Source organism: Acomys minous, assembly GCF_964271855.1.
Source record: "Acomys minous genome assembly, chromosome: 17".
Lineage (NCBI taxonomy): Eukaryota > Metazoa > Chordata > Mammalia > Rodentia > Muridae > Acomys > Acomys minous.
Genome location: NC_140500.1, coordinates 30,269,323 through 30,276,888, shown reverse-complemented (window position 1 = coordinate 30,276,888; position 7,566 = coordinate 30,269,323). Strand labels below are relative to the sequence as shown.

Here is a 7,566-nt window from a genome sequence, read left to right as displayed (position 1 = left end):
ATTAAAATAGGGGCTGAGAGATGGCTCAGTAGTTAAGAACACTGGCTGCTCTTGAGGAAGACCTGGGTTCGACCCCCCAGGACCCACATGGTGTCTCACAACCATCTGGAACTCCAGTTCCAGGAGAGCTGATGTCCTCTCCTGGTCTATGTGGGTGTTGTGTGTCCATGGTACACAGACATACATGCAGGCAAAACCTGCATATATCTGAAATAAATAGTTTCTATAACTGAATAAAAGGAACAAGAACGCACAGAGGACCTGAGGACACTGTGCCTCTCCTGGTGCCACAAAGGTGTTTCCTGGTCTCCTGGTCTCTCTGTGTGCTTTCCAATCCCCTGCCATCCCAGCACTTGAGGCCTTGTGGAGTGGAGGCTGGAGCCTCAGAAGGTCATCCTCAGGTACAAAGCAGGCTCGAGGCTAACCTGGGCTACATGAGACACTGTCTCAGAGACAGGGGTGGGGATGGGGCCACAGCAGAGGAGAGGTGGGGGAGGGGCAGACCATGCAGGACCCTCAGCAGAAGGCCGGCACCTTTATGTAACTTGGGAGGAAAGATGAAGGGGGCAAAAACTGCTTCCAGGTGCAGAAATCTTACAAAGAGGCGCACAAAGGGAACTTCCTGCTCCCAAAAGCGATACCTTCCACAGAGTGTTTGTGACCAAAACAAGAAGAAGGCCTTGGCTGGTGCCCCATATTTGACCATGTCCCCTTGATGGGGAGACCTGGTGGCACTCAGAGGAAGGATAGCAGGCTACTAAGAAGAGACTTGATACCCTATGAGCATATACATAGGGAGGAGGTTCCCCCTCAGTCACAGTCATGGGGGGGGGGGGCGGGGAAGCGGGAGGGAGGGAAGAATGGGAGGATACAAGGGATGGGATAACAATTGAGATGTAATATGAATGAATTAATAAAAAGGAAAAAAATAAAAAGAAAAAAAAAGAAGGCCTTGGATACCGGGGAGCTGGAGTAACAGACAGCTGTGAGCTGCCCGTGTGGCATCTGGGAACTGAACTCAAGTCCTCTGGAAGAGCAGCATGTGCTCTTAGCCGCTAAGCCATCTATCCAGCCTGACTTATATTATGTTTGCTTTCCTGTAACTCAAATATGTACAGCATAAAACCAAGAGGAAAACTACAGAGGCTTTCGGCTTTTAAACCTGTAAAACACAAACACATTTACAGAGGAAACACAAGCTACTCACCTTAAGTGTCACCCGATGTGGCAGGTGCCCTCCCTGGCTGTGTACAACTGTGAAGAGAGAGCAACTGAGCTGGGCTCTGTGAGTTTCTTTTTCGGGAGGTGGGAGTGTTTGTGGTTGTTTGAGGTCTTTCCATGTGTAGACCAGGCTGGCTTCAAACTCCCAGGGACCCACCTGCCTCTGCCTCCCAAGTTCACCACACCCTGCCTAGGTCCCTAGTGTTACTTTGGATCCTTCACCGAGCTGACTGTCCCATCTCCCTTTCCCGTTCAGGTTCCTGGAACATTTTATGAATTCCTGTGTAAACATGCCCTTAAGGGTCTTGCTGTCTACAGGGTGTCATTATATAAGAAGCCAGCTGTGTTCTTCTGTCCTTTAGCTGGGACAGTTTAAGTTGCTCAGCATTGGTCTGTGGGATGGCTCATTAGCTAAAAGTCCTTGTGAGGACACAGGTTTGATCCCCTGGGACCCCTGTGAAGATGGAAGAAGAGAGCTAACTCCACGGGGCTGTGCTCTGACCTCTGCACACATGCTATGGTAGGCTCAAACCCCTCCCACAGTAACAATAGAATAAAACGCACTTTAAATTTTAAACATAACTGCCCAGCCTGAGCCAGTGCAAACGCCAGGCCTGAAATCAGCCAGAGGAGCTGTCTACATGACCTGGTACTTTCCTATATCAAATCTTTAAAGATAAATGTAAAAAGTGCTAAATTGAGAGGCCGGGGAGATGACTCAGCAGTTAAGAACACTGGCTACCTTTCCTGGGGCCTGGGGTTCCCTTCCCAGCACCCACATGGTGCCTCACAACTGTCTATAACTCCATTTCCAGGGGATCTGATTCCCTCTTTTTAGGCTCTGGGGGCACTGCATAAATGTGTTGCACAAATGCTAATATCTATAAAATAAACACAAGTAAATCTAAAAAAGGGTAAATTGGAAAGCTTTCCTAAGCAGCTCATAAATTTCTATGACTGTATTTGTGAGACCCAGCTTCATAAATCGTGGCAAAGAAGTTAGACAGCTAAGCTTTGGAGTTTCTAATAAACACCCTGGTTTTGAATCCTAGCACCTCTCTTTATTAGTCTTAGAATCTTAAGCAAGGTACTTACCCTCTGTGCCTTTATTATCTGCCCTAGAAAATAGAGTCATAATACCTGGGTTTTTTTTTTTTTAATGAAATCATATTTAGCAAGATGGAGTTACCAGGCACGGTTGCACACATCTTTATTCCCAGCACTAGGGAGGCAGAGGCAAGTGGATCTCTGTAAGTTCGAAGCCAGCCTGGTCTACAAAGCAAGTACAGGACAGCCAGGGCTACACAAAGAAACTCTGTCTCCAAAAAACCAAAACCAAAACAAAACAAAAAACCTTAACCTAAAAAGCCATACACTAGCAGCATCCCAAGGTGGGGCCTCTGGAGGTAATAAGAACTGGATTAAGTCATGAGGCGCTTCTTTATAAGAAGACCCCTGAGCCAGCACACATACAGTCTCACCATGTGCTGCCCTGGGCCATGCCAAGAGACAGAAAGAAAACCTGAAAAGATGCCAATGCCATGCTCTTGGGTTTTCTAGCCTCCATGACTTCTATAAACCTCTGCTCTTCACAAGTTACCCAGACTTGGGTATTAAGTTATAGCCAAAGAACAGAGCAGAACACTCTATGTGGGGTGATACTCTCAGTGTCAGCTGTCCCCTTTCAGACCTGTGCTCATAGGAGGCTGAGTTAGGACGACATTCTACTTATTTTTATTTTTTGACACTCTACTTCTAATTATATGGGTGACCCCCGCCCAAAAATAAATTATCTTATTCTGCGAATCAAAAACTTCTGTCCATCTCCCTATTCCTTGAACCCAGGAGTCTCAAACCACGGGAGCATGTGGTCTGTTGGCCATCACTGTGATGCCCCTCCTCAGGTCCTCCTCAGAACTCATGAAGTGCCTCCAGAAACTGTGTGCTAAGGGAGTCTCTTACTTTTCCTTTTTCTAGTCTTCAGTCTTTTTATTTTTTGTAGTGCTAGGGACAAAACTCAGGGCTTTTCAAGAAGTAAACAAGGCCCTACCATGTGACTATAGCCCTGCTTTGGGCTTTTTGAGATAAGATCCACCCAGCTGAGCAATAGTGGCCCCACACCTTTAAACCTAGCACTTGGGAGACAGAGGCAAGTGGATCTCTGTGAGTTCAAGGTCATCCTGGTCTACAAAGTGAATTCCAGTATTTCCAAGTCTACACACAGAAACTCTGTCTTGGAAAAACAAAATAAAACCCACTGTGTAGCCCAGGCCAGCTTGAAACTTAGAGCCCCCTGCCTCGCTAAGTGTTGGGATTGCGGGTGTATACCACCATGCGTAGCACTTTCTTTTCTTTATAAAATATCCAACCATTAGCCAGGCAGGGTGGCACATGCCTTGAATCCCAGTACTCAGGAGGCAGAGGCAGTTGGATCACTGTGAGGTTAAGGCCTTATCTATGTAGCTAATTCCAGGTCATTCATAGTGAGGTGCAGTCTTAAAGATGCTGTCTTGCCAGGCAGTGGTGGTGCTCACCTTTAATCCCAGCACTCTGGAGGCAGAGGCTGGCAAATAGCTGTGAGTTCGAGGCCAGCCTGGTCTACAAAGTGAGTCCAGGACAGCCAAGGCTACACAGAGAGACCCTGTCTCAAAAAACAAACAAACAAAAAAGATGCTGTCCTAAAGAAACATCTAGGCACAAGTTCTTCAGCATAATAACAGAAGTTACATTAATGCACTCATAATGATGAACTATGCTCACATGGCAAGTGCTTAAGGATAAAAATGTAGCTGGTTATGGAAGCTTCTGTAATGACAAGGCAGGAGGACTGCCATGAACTCAAGACCAGTCTAGGCTGACCTTTAAGGAGAGACCCTATCTGAAGAAACATGGAAGATTAAAGACATTAAAGATGGAAGAGTAAAGATGGTGGAAACCGGGGACACTGATGACCCTGTGAGGCTACAGACTTAGCTCTGGTCCTTTGCTCCTAGACTTTAGACTACACAAGGCTCAAGATCATCCATTTCTTTCTGGAGCCAGTTTTGTTTTTCACCCAGAGCTAACAATGCAGCCTCTGAACAGTAGGAAGGACTGTCTTATTTCTTCTGCAATCTCTGGTGTCTGGCATGGAGCCTGGCTTCTCACAGATGCTTACAAAATGCCTGTGGAAGGAATGAGAGGAAGAGCCCTTCCCGGTTATTTCTGCTACAGAAAGAAGCCAAGCATGTACATGGAGCCCGAAACCACTTTCCTAGAAAATCTGGGAGAGTACACAGGGGGAAAAAAGGCAGCAGGCAGTGGGGGGGGGGGGGAAGAGTTGTTATATTTTAAATTTAAATGTCACAGTCGTAAGTCAGGCCAGGATAATATTATCCTAGCGTTGGACAGAAAATAGATGCTAAATGAAGAGATGTGTCATGCCTGAGAAAAATTCCTCAACAGTTGCCCACAGCCCTTAAAATAAAACCCCAGATTCCTAGTGTCTCTGGCTCCCTACTGCACTCCCCCACACACTGCTTTAAAAAAAAAAGTGGAGACAATTTTAGATTCACAGATACTTGTGATAAGCAGTATTGCAGTGAGATCCCATAGCCCTACCCTCCAGTGCACACAGGGTACCATTTTCTCACAACTTGAACTTTGACCTTGACACACTTCATAGGAGCCTGGTCAAGGCAGAGGCATTGGTATTTGGTGGGGGCTGTTCTCTGCTTTCAAGATGGCAATTGTTGTTTGTGCTCATGTAGTGTCAGGCAGGTGAACAGGAGAGATGAACTCATGCCCTCAGGTCTTTTCATAAAGGTCCTGTCTTAGTTACTTTCCCTTTGCCGTGATAAAACACGCTGACCAAGCAACTTAAGAGAAAAATGGTTTATTCTGACTCATGGTTCCAGGCTGCAGCCCATAGCTGGGAGGTGGTGGCACGTGCCTTTAATCCCAGCATTCGGGAGGCCAAGGCAGGTGGATCGCTGTGAGTTTGAGGCCAAGCTGGTCTACAAAGCGAGTCCAGGACAGGCAAGGCAGCCTCCACCTTCTGCTTCCTGACGGGGGACAGGATGTGACTGTCTGCCTCGTGTTCCCGCTGTAGTGCCGTCCTCGCCATGATAGGCTGTGCCCACAAACTGTGAGCCAGAAGAACCTCCCTTCCTTAAGTTGTTTCTGCTAGAACAAAAAGAGAAACGGGGTCTGGAGAGACGGCTTAAGAGCACTGCTACTCTGGCAGAGGACCCACCTAAGGTCAGTTCTTTGGACCCACAGTGGGTGGGGCACAGACACCTGTAACTCCAGCTCCAAGGGAAATGATGCCTTCTTCTGTCTTCTGAGAGCACCCACATTCATGTGTAAAAACCGATAAACAGGCAGACAGACAGACAGACAGCATTAATTAAAAATAAACAATCAAATAGTTTAAATAAAGGAAAATGAGAAAAGTTGCTAATACCTTGTGCTTGCCATATATATATACATATATAAGATATGAGCACACACACACATATATACACATCTATGTGAGACACGTGATAACATGTTCTCTACTACTTTCTGAGCACTGTGTTAGCTAGCTTTTTAATGCTGTGGTGAACACATCCAATGACTTACCAGGAGGCAATGTTTATTTTGACTTGCAGATTCAAAGATGTTGGTGCACTGTCACTTAGCATGTTGACTTGAGCTCATGGCAGCAGAGATATCACGGCAGGAATACATGGCGGAGGAGGCTGTCACTTCATGGCCTTCTGGAAAGCCAAAAAGAGAGAAAGAAAGGGCTAGGGACCAAACATCCTCTTCAATATCCCATGTGCTGGGAAGATGGCACAGTGGGTAAGGTGCTTGCTGTGCAAGTATGAGGACATGAGTTCAAATCCTTAGGACCCACTTAAAGGCAGGCACAGCAGCCTATGTCTGTAACCCCAGTGCTCCTATAGCAAGGTGGAAGGTAGAGATAGGAGAATTCTAGAAGCTCTCAGTCTGGCTGGCCTGATGTTAACAGGATCAAACATAAAGAGACTCTGTCTCAAACTAGGTAGAAGGAAAGAAGGGACACCCGAGGTTATCTTCTGGTCTCTACATGTATGTTGTGGTACACATATCCCCTCCCCAACATGTACACACACATGTCATGCATGGATGTACACACACCACACACACACACACACACACACACACACACACACACACACACCAGACAAACAAAAACAAGGGCACACGCCAAACATTCTGGCTTCTTCTGACGAGGCTGTACTTCCTAAAGATTCTTCTCTTCCCCAGTACCACCACAGAGTAGTAATGAAACCTTCAAAACATGGGCCAGCAGGGAGCACTCAAGACCCAGACTATAACCTGGGTGGGGTGGTAAAGGCTTATAATCCCAGCACTCAGAGAAAGAGGAGAAATCACTTCAAGGCCAGCCTGGGATACAACTCCCACCCCCCCCCAAAAAAAAAACTCTAGAAAGGCCCTCCCGACCCCTCGCTGGTCCCAGCTACTGAAGCAGGATCCCAAACACACTTCCATCCCACCTGCACGTGCCGGAAGCTCGGTCCTCCCAGACAGCTGGTGCAGAGTTTTGTTCAGAGAGGAGCAAAGAGTGTGGGATTAAAAAGCATTTCCTGGGAGAGGACAGCTCTGCCCTCCCTTCTCCCTCTTTCCTTGCCTTCCTTGGATCCCTTCTTCTCTCTCTCCCCACTATATACTTAATTTATTTATAGTCCCGTTCTATATAAATCAACCCCATAATGTAAGAAACGTCTACAAACCCTGACGTGAGCAGGCCAGCACGATGTGTCATTAGAAGCAGATGTGGGACGTTCAGATCCCAAGCAAACAGGAAGGGCAGCTGCACACCCACAGCAGCTTGAGCCGCCTTGCCACTGCTCATTTGCATGTTGGCCTTAAGATGACAAGAGCTGGTTTTGCTCCGAATCAGTTAGGGCACCGGGACATCCCAGTTTCCGCACATAGAGCCAGCGACACCACAGACACGCAGCCCAAGGAAGCTTCTTCTGTACTCGGTTAGCTGTAAGATACGTTCTAGGATGCAGCCCAAGTTAGGCTTGAGACTAGCCAGCCCTGTTGCAATGTTTACAAATGTTGACCTCTGCCAACAGCTCTGTGACGCACACATGGTGACTCTTGAGGTCTTGGGCCTTAGATTGCCGTTCTAGCTTGGTAAAGTCACAGATCGTGCCACGAGCTATGTGAGAAGGGAAGTGAGATGAAGTGGACACCAGGCCCCATAGTGAGCTACTGGCAGCACACACCTGTAATCTTACCACCTGGGAGGCAGAGGCAGGAGGATCGGCAGCGTAGGGAGTTCAAGGCCAACCTGGACTACAAGAGAAC

General features: G+C 47.3%; 1 long non-coding RNA gene across 1 annotated transcript; it reads right to left on the bottom strand.

Moving 5' to 3' along the window:
- Window positions 1-5,099: 5,099 nt before the first annotated feature.
- LOC311587897 lies at window positions 5,100-7,221 on the bottom strand. The gene is made up of 3 exons (XR_014775992.1): window positions 6,981-7,221; window positions 5,824-5,960; window positions 5,100-5,385 (listed from the first exon to the last, which is right to left on the bottom strand). It is a non-coding gene; the product is annotated as an uncharacterized lncRNA (long non-coding RNA).
- Between the last annotated feature and the right edge of the window lie 345 nt (window positions 7,222-7,566).